The sequence below is a fragment of the Schistocerca americana genome, chromosome 7, assembly GCF_021461395.2.
Source record: "Schistocerca americana isolate TAMUIC-IGC-003095 chromosome 7, iqSchAmer2.1, whole genome shotgun sequence".
Classification (NCBI taxonomy): Eukaryota; Metazoa; Arthropoda; class Insecta; order Orthoptera; family Acrididae; genus Schistocerca; species Schistocerca americana.
The window spans coordinates 355920046-355938901 of NC_060125.1; the positions used below are offsets into that span (position 1 = coordinate 355920046).

The following is an 18856-nucleotide window of genomic DNA, read 5'->3' on the forward strand; positions in this document are numbered from 1 at the left end:
CAGTATAAAGTAGAGAAGCTGTAACAAGAGAATGAGTCAGTCAGGGCGTGTAACGAGATGAGGAACTGTCAGTATAAAGTAAAGACGCTGTAACAAGAGAATGAGTCAGTCAGGGCATGTCACAAGACGTGGAACTGTCAGTATAAAGTAAAGACGCTGTAACAAGAGAGTGAGTCAGTCAGGGTATGTCACAAGACGTGGAACTGTCAGTATAAACCAGAGAAGGTATAACAAGAGAGTGAGTCAGTCAGGGCGTGTCACAAGACACGGAACTGTCAGTATAAAGTAAAGAAGCTGTAACAAGAGAATGAGTCAGTCAGGGCATGTCACAAGACGTGGAACTGTCAGTATAAAGTATGGAAGCTGTAACAAGAGAATGAGTCAGTCAGGGCGTGTAACGAGATGTGGAACTGTCAGTATAAAGTAGAGAAGCTGTAACAAGAGAATGAGTCAGTCAGGGCGTGTAACGAGATGAGGAACTGTCAGTATAAAGTAAAGAAGCTGTAACAATAGAATGAGTCAGTCAGGGCATGTCACAAGACGTGGAACCGTCAGTATAAAGTCAAGAAGCTGTAACAAGAGAGTGAGTCAGTCAGGGCATGTCACAAGACGTGGAACTGTCAGTATACAGTATAGAAGCTGTAACAAGAGAATGAGTCAGTCAGGGCATGTCACAAGACACGGAACTGTCAGTATAAAGTAAAGAAGCTGTAACAAGAGAGTGAGTCAGTCAGGGCATGTCACAAGACGTGGAACTGTCAGTACAAAGTATAGAAGCTGTAACAAGAGAATGAGTCAGTCAGGGAGTGTAACGAGATGAGGAACTGTCAGTATAAAGTAAAGACGCTGTAACAAGAGAATGAGTCAGTCAGGGCATGTCACAAGACGTGGAACTGTCAGTATAAAGTAAAGAAGCTGTAACAAGAGAGTGAGTCAGTCAGGGAATGTCACAAGACGTGGAACTGTCAGTATAAAGTATAGAAGCTGTAACAAGAGAATGAGTCAGTCAGGGCATGTCACAAGACGTGGAACTGTCAGTATAAAGTATAGAAGCTGTAACAAGAGAATGAGTCAGTCAGGGCATGTCACAAGACGTGGAACTGTCAGTATAAAGTAAGGAAGCTGTAACAAGAGAGTGAGTCAGTCAGGGCATGTCACAAGACGTGGAACTGTCAGTACAAAGTATAGAAGCTGTAACAAGAGAATGAGTCACTCAGGGCGTGTAACGAGATGCGGAACTGTCAGTATAAAGTAGAGAAGCTGTAACAAGAGAATGAGTCAGTCAGGGCATGTCACAAGACGTGGAACTGTCAGTATAAAGTCAAGAAGCTGTAACAAGAGAATGAGTCAGTCAGGGCGTGTCACAAGACACAGAACTGTCAGTATAAAGTAAAGAAGCTGTAACAAGAGAATGAGTCAGTCAGGGCATGTCACAAAACGTGGAACTGTCAGTATAAAGTAAAGAAGCTGTAACAAGAGAATGAGTCAGACAGGGCATGTCACAAGACGTGGAACTGTCAGTATAAAGTAAAGAAGCTGTAACAAGAGAATGAGTCAGTCAGGGCATGTCACAAGACGTGGGACTGTCAGTATAAAGTAAAGAAGTTGTAACAAGAGAATGAGTCAGTCAGGGCGTGTCACAAGACACGGAACTGTCAGTATAAAGTAAAGAAGCTGTAACAAGAGAATGAGTCAGTCAGGGCATGTCACAAGACGTGGAACTGTCAGTATAAAGTAAAGAAGCTGTAACAAGTGAGTGAGTCAGTCAGAGCATGTCACAAGACGTGGAACTGTCAGTATAAAGTATAGAAGCTGTAACAAGAGAGTGAGTCAGTCAGGGCATGTCACAAGACGTGGAACTGTCAGTATAAAGTAAAGAAGGTGTAACAACAGAGTGAGTCAGTCAGGGCATGTCACAAGACGTGGAACTGTCAGTATAAAGTATAGAAGCTGTAACAAGAGAATGAGTCAGTCAGGGCATGTCACAAGACGTGGAACTGTCAGTATAAAGTAAGGAAGCTGTAACAAGAGAGTGAGTCAGTCAGGGCATGTCACAAGACGTGGAACTGTCAGTACAAAGTATAGAAGCTGTAACAAGAGAATGAGTCAGTCAGGGCGTGTAACAAGATGCGGAACTGTCAGTATAAAGTAGGGAAGCTGTAACAAGAGAATGAGTCAGTCAGGGCATGTCACAAGACGTGGAACTGTCAGTATAAAGTATAGAAGCTGTAACAAGAGAATGAGTCAGTCAGGGCGTGTAACGAGATGCGGAACTGTCAGTATAAAGTAAAGAAGCTGTAACAAGAGAATGAGTCAGTCAGCGCATGTCACAAGACGTGGAACTGTCAGTATAAAGTAAAGAAGCTGTAACAAGAGAGTGAGTCAGTCAGGGCATGTCACAAGACGTGGAACTGTCAGTATAAAGTATAGAAGCTGTAACAAGAGAATGAGTCAGTCAGGGCATGTCACAAGACGTGGAACTGTCAGTATAAAGTAAAGAAGCTGTAACAAGAGAGTGAGTCAGTCAGGGAATGTCACAAGACGTGGAACTGTCAGTATAAAGTATAGAAGCTGTAACAAGAGAATGAGTCAGTCAGGGCATGTCACAAGACGTGGAACTGTCAGTATAAAGTGTAGAAGCTGTAACAAGAGAATGAGTCAGTCAGGGCATGTCACAAGACGTGGAACTGTCAGTATAAAGTAAGGAAGCTGTAACAAGAGAGTGAGTCAGTCAGGGCATGTCACAAGACGTGGAACTGTCAGTACAAAGTATAGAAGCTGTAACAAGAGAATGAGTCAGTCAGGGCGTGTAACGAGATGCGGAACTGTCAGTATAAAGTAGAGAAGCTGTAACAAGAGAATGAGTCAGTCAGGGCGTGTCACAAGACACGGAACTGTCAGTATAAAGTAAAGAAGCTGTAACAAGAGAATGAGTCAGTCAGGGCATGTCACAAAACGTGGAACTGTCAGTATAAAGTAAAGAAGCTGTAACAAGAGAATGAGTCAGTCAGGGCATGTCACAAGACGTGGAACTGTCAGTATAAAGTAAAGACGCTGTAACAAGAGAGTGAGTCAGTCAGGGCATGTCACAAGACGTGGAACTGTCAGTATAAAGTATAGAAGCTGTAACAAGAGAATGAGTCAGTCAGGGCATGTCACAAGACGTGGAACTGTCAGTATAAAGTAAAGAAGCTGTAACAAGAGAGTGAGTCAGTCAGGGCATGTCACAAGACGTGGAACTGTCAGTATAAAGTATAGAAGCTGTAACAAGAGAATGAGTCAGTCGGGGCATGTCACAAGACGTGGAACTGTCAGTATAAAGTAAAGAAGCTGTAACAAGAGAGTGAGTCAGTCAGGGCATGTCACAAGACGTGGAACTGTCAGTATAAAGTATAGAAGCTGTAACAAGAGAATGAGTCAGTCAGGGCGTGTAACGAGATGGGGAACTGTCAGTACAAAGTAAAGAAGCTGTAACAAGAGAATTAGTCAGTCAGGGCGTGTCACAAGACACGGAACTGTCAGTATAAAGTATAGAAGCTGTAACAAGAGAATGAGTCAGTCAGGGCATGTCACAAGACGTGGAACTGTCAGTATAAACCAGAGAAGCTGTAACAAGAGAGTGAGTCAGTCAGGGCATGTCACAAGACGTGGAACTGTCAGTATAAAGTAAAGAAGCTGTAACAAGAGAGTGAGTCAGTCAGGGCATGTCACAAGACACGGAACTGTCAGTATAAAGTAAAGAAGCTGTAACAAGAGAATGAGTCAGTCAGGGCATGTCACAAGACGTGGAACTGTCAGTATAAAGTATAGAAGCTGTAACAAGAGAATGAGTCAGTCAGGGCGTGTAACGAGATGCGGAACTGTCAGTATAAAGTAAAGAAGCTGTAACAAGTGAATGAGTCAGACAGGGCATGTCACAAGACGTGGAACTGTCAGTATAAAGTAAAGAAGCTGTAACGAGAGGGTGAGTCAGTCAGGGCATGTCACAAGACGTGGAACTGTCAGTATAAAGTATAGAAGCTGTAACAAGAGAATGAGTAAGTCAGGGCATGTCACAAGACGTGGAACTGTCAGTATAAAGTAAAGAAGCTGTAACAAGAGAATGCGTCTGTCAGGGCGTGTCACAAGACACGGAACTGTCAGTATAAAGTAGAGAAGCTGTAACAAGAGAGTGAGTCAGTCAGGAGAGCTCAGTGACTTCGAATGTGGACTAGTCATCGGATCTCACCTGAGCAACAAATCCATCAGGCAAATTTCAAACCTTCCACAGCTACTCAAGTCGACACTGTTGGTGATGTGATCGTCAAGTGGAAACGCGAAGGAACAACCACAGCTAAACATAGTCCACGCAGACCTCACGTACTGACGAACACTGAAACGAGCGATTTGGAGTGATGAATCACGCTACTCCCTCTCGAATGGTTTGGGTTTCGCCAATGGATGAAGAACTTTACGTGCCATCATGCATTGTGCCAACAGTGAAATACAGAGATAGCTGCGTTGTGGTATGGGATGTTTTTCGTGCTTAGGGTGTGATACCCTTATAGCAATTAAAAAATCGCTAAATGCACAAGGATATGAACGCATTTTACATCATGCATACTATGTACTGTGGAGGAACATGACGATGACTCTCCATATCAGCATGACAACGTACTGTGTAAGCATCTGTGAGGCAAAGGTTTGTGAAAATTAACATTCCCGAATTGGACTGGTCTGCCTAGAGCCCCAAGCTGAAATCAGTGGAACATATTTGGGATGAGTTATAACGTCAGCTTTGCCCGAAACCCTAGCGTCCAACATCACTACCTTCTATTGTTTCAGCTCTGGAGGAAGAATGGGCTATCATTCCTCCACAAACCTTCAGACACCTCATTGAAAGTGTCCCAGTGGAGCTCAAGCCGTCAAAAGATGAAGGGTAAAAACATCCAATATTAATATCCACTGATATGGGTTCAGATACTTTTGATGAGTGCATCTCTGTCTGTAGCATTTTAGATGCGCTCAGTACACATTAGTCATGTGATGGGCATAGGAGCTGGAGGGAGTTGAGCTCACAAGCACTTTGCTTCCCGCCTTCATGGAATATTGCTCAAACCACTCTGCCACAATCCATAAGTTATGCGATAGTGCATCTGTGGCTGATAGTACTGGTCGCCTGCAGCTGCGGAATAGTGAAGGAAAATAAGCGGATTCGCACGATCTGATGATATGTTCCAGCGTCGTTCATTGGCCAAATATGAACAATCCTCCCTCCTACAACCCACACATGGGCACACAACACTTGCCAGAATGCTGACGTGTCGGCAATGGGTGTTTATTGCTTCGTGTGGATGCCGATAGCTCGTATCTTGCACTAAGTACTGCAACTCATCAGTTTGGATGATCTTTCCCAATGATGATTTTTTATGCCCTGTGACGTGGCGTGAAATGAGGCATACGTTATAAGTGGCACCGTCTGCATCCCATAGCAAGAAGACGGTTCTGGATGGTGTCGTAGCTTACCAATATTGTTGCGGTCCAGGAGAATATTCTTCTACATCTGCGAATCACACTTAAATGCCCGGTAAAGAGTTCATCGAACCACCTTCACACTAATTCTCCATTATTCCATTCTCGAACAGCGTGCGCAAAAAATGAAAACCTATATCTTTCCGTGTGAGCTCTGATTTACATTATTTTGTTATAATAATTGTTTCTCCCTATGAAGGTCGGTGTCAACAAAATACACTACTGGCCATTAAAATTGCTACACCATGAGGATTACGTGCTACAGACGCGAAATTTAACCGACGTTTAGTGAAAAAAATACGAGCTTACGGAATATCGGACCAGGTTTGTGATTGGATTCAGGATGTCCTAGAAGAAAGAACACAACATGTCATTCTTAACGGTTCAAAATCTGCAGATGTAGAGGTAATTTCGGGAGTACCGCAGGGAAGCGTGATAGGACCTTTATTGTTTACAATATACATAAATGACTTAGTTGACAACATCGGTAGCTCCGTGAGGCTATTTGCAGATGACACGGTTGTCTACAAGAAAGTAGCAACATCAGAAGACTCGTACGTACTCCAGGAGGACCTGCAGAGGATTAATGCATGGTGCGACAGCTGGCAGCTTTCCCTAAACGTAGATAAATGTAATATAATGCGCATACATAGGGGCAGAAATCCATTCCAGTACGATTATGCCATAGGTGGTAAATCATTGGAAGCGGTAACTATCCGGAGCGATCTGAAGTGGAATGATCACATAAATCAAATAGTGGGAAAAGCAGGCGCCAGGTTGAGATTCATAGGAAGAATTCTAAGAAAATGTGACTCATCGACGAAAGAAGTAGCTTACAAAACGCTTGTTCGTCCGATTCTTGAGTATTGCTCATCAGTATGGGACCCTTACCAGGTTGGATTAATAGAAGAGATAGACATGATCCAGCGAAAAGCAGCGCGATTCGTCATGGGGACATTTAGTCAGCGCGAGAGCGTTACGGAGATGCTGAACAAGCTCCAGTGGCGGACACTTCAAGAAAGGCGTTACGCAATACGGAGAGGTTTATTATCGAAATTACGAGAGAGCACATTCCGAGAAGAGATGGGCAACATATTACTACCGCCCACATATATCTCGCGTAATGATCACAACGAAAAGATCCGAGAAATTAGAGCAAATACGGAGACTTACAAGCAGTCGTTCTTCCCACGCACAATTCGTGAATGGAACAGGGAAGGGGGGATCAGATAGTGGTACAATAAGTACCCTCCGCCACACACCGTAAGGTGGCTCGCGGAGTATAGATGTAGATGTAGATGTAGAAAGAAGATGCAGTGATATGCAAATGATTAGCTTTTCAGAGCATTCACACAAGGTTGGTGCCGATGGCGACACCTACAACGTTCTGACAAGCGGAAAGTTTCCAACCGATTTCTCATACATAAACACCAGTTAGTTTCCAACCGATTTCTCATACACAAACAGCACTTGACCGCGCGTTGCCTGGTGAAACGTTGTTGTTATGCCTAGTGTAAGGAGGAGTAATGCGTATCATCACGTTTCCGACTTTGATAAAGGTCGGATTGTAGCCTATCGCGATTGCGGTTTATAGTATCGCGACATTGCTCCTCGCGTTGGTCGAGATCCAATGACTGTTAGCAGAATATGAAATCGGTGGCTTCAGGAGGGTAATACGGAACGTCGTGCTGGATCCCAACGGCCTCGTATCACTAGCAGTCGAGATGAGATGACAGGCATCTTATCCGCATGGCTGTAACGGCTCGTGCAGCCACGTCTCGATCCCTGTGTCAACAGATGGGGTCGTTTGCAAGTCAACAACCATCTGCACGAACAGTTCGACGACGTTTGCAGCAGCATGGACTATCAGCTCGGAGACCATGGCTGCGGTTACTCTTGACGCTGCATCACAGACAGGAGCCCCTGCGATGGTGTACTCAACAACAAACCTGGGTGCACGAATGGCAAAACGTCATTTTTTCGGGTGAATCCAGGTTCTGTTTAAATCATCATGATAGTTACATCCGTATTTGGCGACATCGCGTCGAACGCACATTGGAAGCGTGTATTCGTCATCGCCATACTGCCGTATCACCCGGCGTGATGGTATGGGGTGCCATTGGTTACACGTCGCATTGACGGCACTTTGAACAGTGGACGTTACGTTTCAGATGTGTTACGACCCGTGGCTCTACCCTTCATTCGATCCCTGCGAAACCCTACATTTCAGCAGGATAATGAACGACCGCATGTTGCAGGTCCTGTACGGGCCTTTCTGGATACAGAAAATGTTCGACTGCTGCCCTGGCTAACATATTCTCCAGATCTCTCACCAATTGAAAACGTCTGGTCAATGGTGGGCGAGCAACTGGCTCGTCACAAAAGGCCAGTCACTACCCTTGATGAACTGTGGTATCGTGTTGAAGCTGCATGGGCAGCTGAACATTCCACGCCATCCAAGCTCTGTTTGACTCAATGCCCAGGAGTACCAAGGCCGTTATTACGGCCTGAGGTAGTTGTTCTGGGTACTGATTTCTCAGGATCTATTCACCCAAATTGCGTGAAAATGTAATCACATGTCAGTTCCAGTATAATATATGTGTCCAAGGAATAGTCGTTTATCATATGCATTTCTTCTTGGTGTAGCAATTTTAATGGCCAGTAGTGTATTTTCGCATTCGAAGGAGAAAATTGGTCATTGAAATTTCGTGAGAAGCTCCAGCTGCAACGAGAAACGCCTTTGTTTTAATGGTGTCCACCATAAATTCTGTATCATGTCGCTTACACGCTCTCCCCTATTACTCGATAATGCAAAAGGTGCTGCTCTTCTTTGAACTTCCTCGATGTACATCGTTAATCCTATCTGGTACGGATCCCACACTGCGCAGTAGTACTCCAAAAGAGGACGGTCAAGCGTAGTGTAGGCAGTCTCTTCAGTAGATCTGTTGCATCTTCTAAATATTCAGCCAATAAATCAGTCTTTGGTTTGCCTTCCCAACAACATTTTCTGTGTGTTCTTTAAAATTTAAGTTTTTCGTAATTGTAAATTCTGGTATTTAGTTAAATTTATGGCCTTCAGATGTGATTTATTTATCGAGTAACAGAAGCTTAAAGGATGCGTTTTAGCACTCACATGGATGACCTCACACTGTTCATTTTTCAGGATCAAATTCAAATTTTCGCACCATACAGATATCTTCGATTACCGAGTGATTTGTTGATTTGTTGGAACTGTGCGCCGTTTATTCACTGATATAATCTGCGGCATTTGGCCGCGCCCCATTTCAAGAACAATGATCTACACTACGTACATACTATGCAAGCCAGCATATGGTGCATGGTGGAGTGTACCCTGTAGCACTGCTAGTCATTCATTTTCCTGTTAGACTAATAAGTGGGGCGAAGGAAAAGCGACTGTCTATATGCTTCCATACGAGCCCTGATTTCTTTATCTTTTCTTCATGGTACTCATGCGGAGCGTACGTTGTTGGCAGTAGAGAACTTCCGCTCTCTGTGACAAACTTGCCCAGTAATGTTTCGAGAAATGGGCGTATCCTTCCATCCAAGAAATCCCATTTGGGTTCGCAGCATTTCCATAATACTCGCATGTTGATCGAACCGACCGGTAACAAATCTAGCAGCATCACTCTGAATTTTTTCGGTGTCTTCCTTTAGGCCGACGTGGTAGCGATCCGAAACACTTGAGCAGTACTCAAGGATGAAATTTCTCATTTTAAGAATGTGGAAAGAGCGACCTGTTTTACTTGGAAAGCCGAATTTGATGGCAAAACCATCAACGTGAGTTTACTGCCATGCTCCTAAAGACCACTGCAGCACGGGTGTGGCTTTGTAACACGGATAGTTATCCTGATGGAAGATTCCATCGCTTTTGAGGAAGACATCAAGCATAAGGGGTTCAGATGGTCCCTAATAATGTTCATGTAGTCCAAAGCTGTTATGGTGCCTTCCATTACTACCACAGAGTCCATAGAAGCCGAGGAGAATGTCCCCTATAACATAACACTGCTCCCACCTGCCTGCGTCTATTGTGCGCTGCATGTTCGCCTAGATGATGACGTATCAGGGCATGACCATCGACCTGATACAACAATAAACGGGATTAATCCGACCATGCGACACGTTTCCATTGATCCGCGGTCCAATCGCGAAGATCTCGCGCCCACTGTAATCGTAATTGAAGTTGTTGCGTCAGCGTGGGAACACGTAGGCGTCCTCTGCTATGGAGCAACATGTTCAGCACTGTGCACTGAACAGTGTGCTTCAAAACACCCTTGCTTGAGCCACCACCTACCACAGATCACCGCCTATCCTACTTTAGAGAGCGGGCAAACCTCCGATCCCTATGTTCTTGATTAGATATGGACGTCCAACTTCTTGTCACCTATTCGTATTTTCAGTGTTCTTCAACTACTCTTCATAGATCCTCACGAGAGTAGCGAAGAGCCGACCAGCTTCGTCGTTTCCGAGATGCTCGCTCCCAGGCACTGGCCCACGACAATCTAGCTTTTGTTAAAGTCGTTTAAGTCGGCTGATTTCCGTATTTGTGCCACTTGTCGTCGCTAGAAGACTCCCCGTTTGTCTCTGCTCGCTCATGTACTTCTCTTACCGCGTCAAGTGCCCTGAGGGCCACCAGGCAGCATGTAACCTCGAGGTGGGCTGTGGTCATAATGTTCTGGCTCATCAGTGTTTGTTGTGGCTATTGTTATTTTAGTACGTGTGTTGTTTGCGACTCCAGACGCGCCACTTTACACATTACCACACGACTACCTGCATCTGTCTCTTTGGCCTCTGACTTTCCCACTGGTTCGCACCAGAATAAGAGGTAAAACCAGATAAATTAGCATATGGTAACACTAGCAGGTCACCAACAGACTTTGTATGGAAATGTCATAACAGGACTTTAATAATGCTGGGTTTGATGCCATAATTACAAATGAAATACTTGCTTGTAACCGTAGTTTATTCTGCTGACCCAAGTGGCCAACTAGTGGTGGTTTCTTATCAGTAGCAAGATAACAAAAGGATTAATTGTCTTATACTCATGGTTCTAAGCTTAGAAAGCATCACTACGATAGATGCAGGCATGAATACGGCCATACACAGTTAATCATCCATGAGTGTTACTAAGCCACGCCTGCCTTCTAGCTCGGTCTGTCACGAAGTGGCCGAGTATATGATATTATCGGCGCTACTCGTACTCTGGCCAGTGGCCACCACACCTCTTTGTCGATCCTTAAGATTTTGAAAGTGATGAACTCTGATTCGCAAGAAATTTTACACGTGTTGAATGTTCGAGCGCCAAAGTGTGTTGACAAGGGAACGGTCGAATCCAACAAAGTTTTCCCGCAGGACGAATAAACCGAAGAAACGCGCTCTCAAAATTTTACCTGCTAAGGCTGTCAGCAAGTTTTTTTTTTTTCAGTGTTACGGGTGTTCGTTTTTGCTGCACAAAGAACCGCTTATAACCTTGTACAGCCCTCCCTGACTTGCGCGTGACTCGGCGAATAGGCAGGCGCAGCCGTGACAAGAAAACGTAGTGCAACGTAGCGCTATTACATTTTTTTGAATAACTTGCAGTTCATGTTGAAAGTTAAACTGTTGCAGATGTAACTGTCTTACAAGTGACAAGCAAAGGGGAAAAATCTAGGCAGTGTATAATATTACATCACAGACGACTTCCAACAACTGGGACTTCCATTTTCTGACATTAAATATTTTATAACAATTCTTGTAGCGCACTTCTTATGATAATTTTTAATAACGTGCATTGTAATAACAATGAAACAGTTCCTTGTTTATTCCCTATAATCTTCACAAAAATGCAAGTGTTATTGGATGATGAAAACAAACATTTTCCATACGCCAGGCATACCTGAAAAAAAAAATTAATGCACTCAGGCTCTTTAGAGTAATTACTAATTTTCTTTAGACATATCTGGAATGCCGTAAGAAATGACCATGGCCATTGTTCTGCATATTGTCCTGCGTACCAGGTATACTTTAAAATTCTTAAAATGTGGTGATGCAAACTAACAATGCAGAAATAACTGAAGTTTAACAATACTGTTCCACTGAAAAATCTGAAATGACAACAGCACAGCTTTTGGAAATTGTACTGTCGGACAACTTGAAAGATACTATACACTGTTGAGGTTTTTTAATCGAAAGCCTGAATCACACCATTAATTCCGCGTGGTATCCGAATTGTATTAACATCTTTTCGTCGTCCCCTAAAGGACAGAGGTGACGTTAAGTTCAGACCAAGAACTGAATTATTTTCTGCAACTAGTAAGAAGACGTTTTGGATATAACATTGAAAATTATTCTCTGCTACTTTTCCAGATTTTGTTACCATGATTACAAGATTTTTGGAAGTAAACAGCCCTTTTCTGAATTTTTCGTCCTAATTTCCCGCGAATTCCTTAACACAGAATAAAACTGCGAAAACAGAAATTCATTGATACCTAACACTGGCGTTGTTGTATACGAATGTGTTATATCAGCCATCGACTGCACGATGACTCTGGTTTTTTTCTCGCTCGAATGCAATTTGCACACTGTTCTTGCCCGAAATCTGATTGATTGGCTTCATACACAGCATTTTAGGGGATAACAAGAAACTTCGTCTTCACGTCAGGTACGAATTTATCTACAGTATTACCTATTAATGACATCCCCTCTGCACGTTCACTTGAAGTAAGCTTCGTAATTTTGCGACTTCTTTTTCCGTATAATTTCCTGAATCTGTTTAAGCAGGTCGAAGAAGCCTGGAAATCAGAAATGTTAAACCCACTTGCAAGTCAGAAGGCCCAGTCTCATGGAACTCTCTCGGTAACAGTGTACTGAAACTCACGAGCAGTTCTAAACCATTCGAATACTTTTTATTTCACACTTCTGCTAGTTTCAGTTTGGCTCATATTTCTTACTTTGTATAAACCTTTCTTCCGTTTATACAATTCAAGTACAGATCTTACGAAATGAAACCGACTTTGCTCAGTGCTTAACTTTATGCACTTCTTCCTCCATTGTTTAACCAAAACAAATTACAGCCTTACCTTTTTCACTGAAGCTATCACTGCACATGTTTTCTTTTGTCTTGGAAAGTACTCTATTTTTGTTCTATACTTTATTAGCACAATAATCATCGTTCGAAATATAATTCACGGAGTCGTCCGAGTTATTTCCTGTTTCTTCTAACGTTTCCACACTTTCTAACGAAATGTCGACATCATTTGAATGATATACGAAGAATTAACTACTAAGTAATACATATGTAGGTGCTCAGGAAAAGTTGGTGATTTTGATTGCATCCCATGTTCTTCACGTTTCATGCTGCACATGCTCTGTCTGTTATGGCTACAGAAGAGATGTCCAGTTCTCCAAGCGCCAAGCGAGCAATAAATTGGCAATTTTCAATTTTTAGCAGCTAAAATTTTGGCAGTTTGTTGTTCCTTTTGGTGTATTCTTCCTATAAAAAAAAAATTCAGGGCCGGTTTCGACATGTCGGATTGGACCGTTCCGTCGCGATTCCCGTTATGTACGGTAATGCCATCAGCTACCTTGTCTCGGATGTCTCTTGGAAGGATACTTGCGCCAAACCAAGTTCGCCGTTTCCGTCCACCCTGTGTCGTTTGAGTACGGTGTATCCATATACTCAGCACTGCGGACTTTTTCTCCTGCCGTGCAATTAAATGCTGATAAAATTACCGATACTCCGAACCCTCTGCTCTCTAAAAGTTCGCTAGCGCTTTTCCCATTCCAGTCCCACTCCGCCACCTCGTCGTAAGTTGAATTAATTGCGAGGTATGACTTCTCTGTATGCTCGGACCTTCGATGCGCACCACGGTTAATTTTGGCAGTGGGTGTTTTTTTTTCCATAAGAAGTTCCTCGGGACACAAGCGTAACCTAGTGACGAGTGCAAAGTTCAGCGCCTGTACGACCTCGGAATGTCCTATACATCGAGCCTCATGATTTGGCCAAGATAAAATGCACTGTGCTATACATGAATGTATTTAACCAGTGGTCTGCTTCGACCATTCCCTTTCGATATAAAGATCACCTCACTACAGTTCATGTGTATGATAATGAGGTATGCACCTGGAAATCGAACATGTGAGTGACCCCGACAAATCAATCGTAGCTGTGAAATTGGTGTTAATTTAATAATTGTGGGTGTGGGGGGAGGGTACGTTCATCTACTAAAATTAAAATGGAATTCATTAAAACCATGGTTTGCCCATATGTAAACACAGGACATGAAATTACAAATCGGATTATCTCACAAATCGGAGATGCGTGTAGAATGTAATCTGACTCTGTAGACATTAGTTCATTATGATATAGAATAGGGAAGGGCACACCAGGAAAAAATGGAAGACTCTTGTACGATATACCAAACTGAACAGCAAGTGCGGTGTTGGATTGGTCACGATGATTGGGTCGATTCCGAAAAGTGAAGGGGTGAAACATACATGAAGACCAATTAGCAATAGCATGACCGGGGAAACTCAAGATGCATGACCGATGTAAGTCCCTAGTTACTTGAAGCATATACAAAGGCACCTATTGTCATATCATTGCTACTGCTCGCCCATTGCTGTCTGAACCTACACTTAATATGTGGTGAGCTTGCACTATAGCAGTTGGTGGATTGCAGAAGGCCATCGAGCTTCTCTTGAATGACGGACATGGGCGTCATACTATTCTGCAAGCTCAAAGTTCTAACCTGAATGACGAATCTTGGATATCTCTGTCAAATTCTGAATCGTGAATCTTGAACCTAGAATCTCAAATACTGAATTTTGAATGAAGCTGTAGCTTACGCTCTGCCATTCCTTCATTCGTGATGCTCCCAAGAATTACATGTAAATCCATCTGACGGATCGTCTCACGTCTCACCCTCAGCCAATGAGAGTCTACGGCTGTAACATTTCTCTCTGTTGCGCTGAATTTTTGTTACAGGTGTAGCCAAAGTTTTTTTATTTTTTTTTATTTATTTAAAGGAAAAACAAGTGGTGGGATACCGCTGCTTCAGAAACTTGCGTGTTCCGACGAATGATATAATTCTTTTTCTAAAGTTTCCGAACATCGACCAAGCAGAACGTGGCTTGGTTTCCGTGTCCAGAACTCCACGTGGACTGTCCCTAAATAGTGACACTAGCAAGCCATCGGCAGACTACAAAGCTGTCCCTTAGCCTTTAATTGTTAACATGGCGTCCGACAAATCCCCAGCACATTTATGGTAGCTAAATTTATTTTCGGTCACCAATTTTTCATTCGTATGTTGCTCATTTTTGTTAGCGTTTGACAGTTATTTAGTGGCTGGAGATTTCCTAGACCCCTACATCAACACTTCCGTTACAAGACAGTGTCGAAGAAGTAGGTGTAAATTCGTTTACTCATGCTTTCCTGTCACTTTGAAGCTTTTGAATTTGGAATTCTCATTAATGATTTTATTTTTGTAACAGATGATGGAAGAAGACGCTTCCAGTTGCTTCGTTGAGGAGGTTTCAGATGAAGATGCCTGTGTAGTTGGGCTGTCTTCCGATTCTGTATCAGACTACTGTATCGAGTCTCAACATAACACCACTAGTAAGCAGTCTGGTGATTCACATGATGCAGATTCAGACTTGTCCAATTTTTTCATAGGCAAAGACAAGAGTACAAAATGGAGGAAGGTTCCTGTCAATCAGGGAGTCAAAGCTAGAAGGAGCAATATCATAACTCCTTTTCCTGGAATAAAGGGATCGGCAAAGATTTGTAAATCTCTCAGTGATTGTTTCTCTGCGCTAATAGACATCACACGTATTAGTGCTATTACAATAAGTACAAACATAAAAATTGATAAAGACAGAGAAAAGAATAAGAATGGCAGAAATGCATATTTGGTGATACTGAAGTAAAAGCCGTCATTGGACTTCTGATATTAGCAGGATCCATTCTCTCAAGTCACCGAAACTTTCTGAAGCCAACTTGTAATACAATTGCTATTTATACATTCTTCTAGAGAGAAGCGTACGAAATTAAAATAAAACTGTTGTTTTCCGATCTAATAACTGGAGTTGGGATTCCGATCACAGTTGAGATTTCTTCGCACTTTTCTCGTTTCATCCCATTATTCTAAGAAAGTGTGCACGCCATCTACAGTGTCCTCCTCCTCAACCAGAATTATCCCATTTTTACATTTTTTTAAAACGTAATGCCTTTCAGTTTTCTTCTCAACAGAATTGAACTGCTTTATTTATGAACACTATTCCATCGGAGAGTACTCTTCGATATTGTATATTTGGACGGTGACAATCCATTTCAGCCGATGCTAAGGATTCGCATAAGTAGTAACGCACTATGACCATAACGTGACTATACAACGCCGAGACACGTGTGTCCATCGAGTACTGTCGGGTATTGTCAGACGCCTGTGGTCTCGTCTGTACGTGAACAAAGTTTAGTTAAGCGTTCTGCCGTTGGCAATTGTAAAATGAATAAGTTATAGTTAAGATTTAAACTAACAAATCTAAAGTAAACCTGACAGAAAGGCGAGATGGTCCAGTGAGCAAAAAAGCAAGTATAGAGAAAACAGCAGCGCAACTGGTGCTGCGCTAGGCGCTGTTAGATTGTAGGTACCCAAGGGGTGGGCGGTCCACACGCACGGCCTACGTTCCTTCGCCACGGGAGAGGCTCTTCTACTTAGTTACATGCTCTATGTTCACAGCCCGACGTCCACGCCTACTCGCCCCCACCCACCTTGCATTCGGTTTCCTACGATCGTGAGACGCCCTGTTGATAAATGTCAGCCTCGCGTATGTGCTGTTTACCGTAAGAGGGCCCCGCCAGATAGGCGCCCCCAATTCGTCGAAATGTTGATCCCCTCAAACGGCGCTTCTCGACCGACCACCTGAACTGACTGGTCGACACAGCAGGCGGCCACTGTGGTCTTATCTACATCTAGATCTACGTCATTACACTGCTATTCACAATAAAGTGCCTGGCAGGGGGTTGACTGAACCACCTTCGAGCTGTCTCTCCACCGTTCCACTCTCGAAAGGCGCGCGAGAAAAACGAGCACTTAAATTTTTCTGTGCGAGCCCTGATTTCCCTTATTTTATCGTGGTGATCATTTCTCCCTATGTAGGTGGGTGCCAACAGAATGTTTTCGCAATCGGAGGAGAAAACTGGTGATTGAAATTTCGTGAGAAGATCCCGTCGCAACGAAAAACGCCTTTGTTTTAATGATTGCCACTTCAATTTATGTATCATGTCTGTGGCACTATCTCCTCTATTTCGCGATAGTACAAAACGAGCCGCTCTCCTTTGAACTTTCTCGATGTCATCCGTCAGTCCCACCTGAAGCGGATCGCACACCGCACAGAAATACTCCAGAACAGAGCGGACAAGCGTGGTGTAAGCAGTCTCTTTAGTAGACCTGTTGCACCTTCTAAGTGTTCTGCCAATGAATCGCAGTCTTGGTTTGCTCCACCAACAACATTGTCTATGTGATCACTCCAATTTAGGTGATTTGTAATTGTAATTCCTAAGTATTCAGTTGAATTTATAGCCTTCAGATTTGTGTGACTTATCGAATAATCGAAATTTAGCGGATTTCTTTTAGTACTCATGTGAATAACTTCATACTTTTCTTTATTCAGGGTCAATTTACACTTTTCGCACCATACAGATGTTGTTGTTGTGGTCTTCAGTCCTGAAACTGGTTTGATGCAGCTCTTCATGCTAGTCTATCCTGTGCAAGCTTCTTCATCTCCCAGTACCTACTGCATCCTACATCCTTCTGAATCTGCTTAGTATATTCATCTCTTGGTCTCCCTCTACGATTTTTACCTTCCACGCTGCCCTCCAGTACTAAATTGGTGATCCCTTGATGCCTCAGAACATGTCCTACAAACCGATCCCTTCTTCTAGTCAAGTTTTACCACAAACTCCTCTTCTCCCCAATTCTATTCAATACCTCCTCATTAGTTATGTGATCTACCCATCTAATCTTCAGCATTATTCTATAGCTCCACATTTCGAAAGCTTCTATTCTTTTCTTGTCTAAACTATTTATCCTCCATGTTTCACTTCCACACATGGCTACACTAGATACAAATACTTTCAGAAACGACTCCCTGGCACTTAAATCAGTACTCGATGTTAACAAATTTCTCTTCTTCAGAAACGCTTTCCTTGCCATTGCCAGTCTACATTTTATATCCTCTCTACTTCGACCATCATCAGTTATTTTGTTCCCCAAATAGCAAAACTCCTTTACTACTTTAATTGTCTCATTTCCTAATCTAATTCTCTCAGCATCACCTGACTTAATTCGACTACATTCCATTATCCTCGTTTTGCTTTTGTTGATGTTCATCTTATACCCTTCGTTCAACTGCCCTTCCAAGTCCTTTACCGTCTCTAGACAGACCATACAGATATGTTACCTAAATCATTTTGCAATTCGTTTTGGTCATCTGATGACTTTACAAGACGGTAAATGACAGCATCATCTGCAAACAATCTGATAGCTACTCAGATTGTTTCCTATGTCGTTAATATAGATCAGGATCAATAGAGGGCCTATAACACTTCCTTGACGAACGCCGGATATTACATCTGTTTTACTCGATGGCTTTCCGTCTATTACTTCGAACTGTGACCTTTCTGAGAGGAAATCACGTGGTCCTGGCCCGTTTCGGGCCCCCGGTCCTTACTGCACCCCTTGCAGTTCTACGAGAGCTGCCTTGGCTATGGCACAGCTGCTACGATCAGTAACTATATACAGTCTCACTACTTTCTAAAATAGGGAAGAGTGATCTCTGCAATCGTAATTTCTGTCGCATACAGCAATGGAAATCACTGTAAAGGCATGGATATTTGCAGGAAAATTAAAATTGTCCGTTGGAATAGTTGTGCATAATGTATATGCAATAGTTTGAATCCAGTATGCCGACAAATTCAGTCAAATGATATCGCATTTGATGTCAGCAGTTCAGTGCAGAAGACATCAACGATTCAGGTGGTAGAGTGTGGAACTGGGTATAAAGGCAGTCGGCTCTCTGCTGTATTACACCTACGTCTGCATCATACTCTGCAAGCCACCTTATGGTGTGCGGTGGAGGTTACTTTCGGTACCCTCCAACCCTGTTCCACTCGTATACAGTGCGTGGGAAGAATTATTGTCGGTAAACCTCTGTATTGGCTTTAATTTCTCGAATTTTCTCCTCGTGGTCAATGCAGGAGATGTATTGCTTAGGGGGTGGGGGGGGGGGGGGGGGAAGTAATATATTGTCCGACTCCTCCTGAAAAATGCTGTCCCGAAATTTCAGTAGT

General features: G+C 43.1%; 1 protein-coding gene across 1 annotated transcript in view; it reads left to right on the plus strand.

Moving 5' to 3' along the window:
* LOC124622926 (nose resistant to fluoxetine protein 6-like) overlaps window positions 1-18856 on the plus strand; it is a 206631-nt gene that overhangs the window by 130695 nt on the left and 57080 nt on the right. The window lies entirely within an intron of this gene.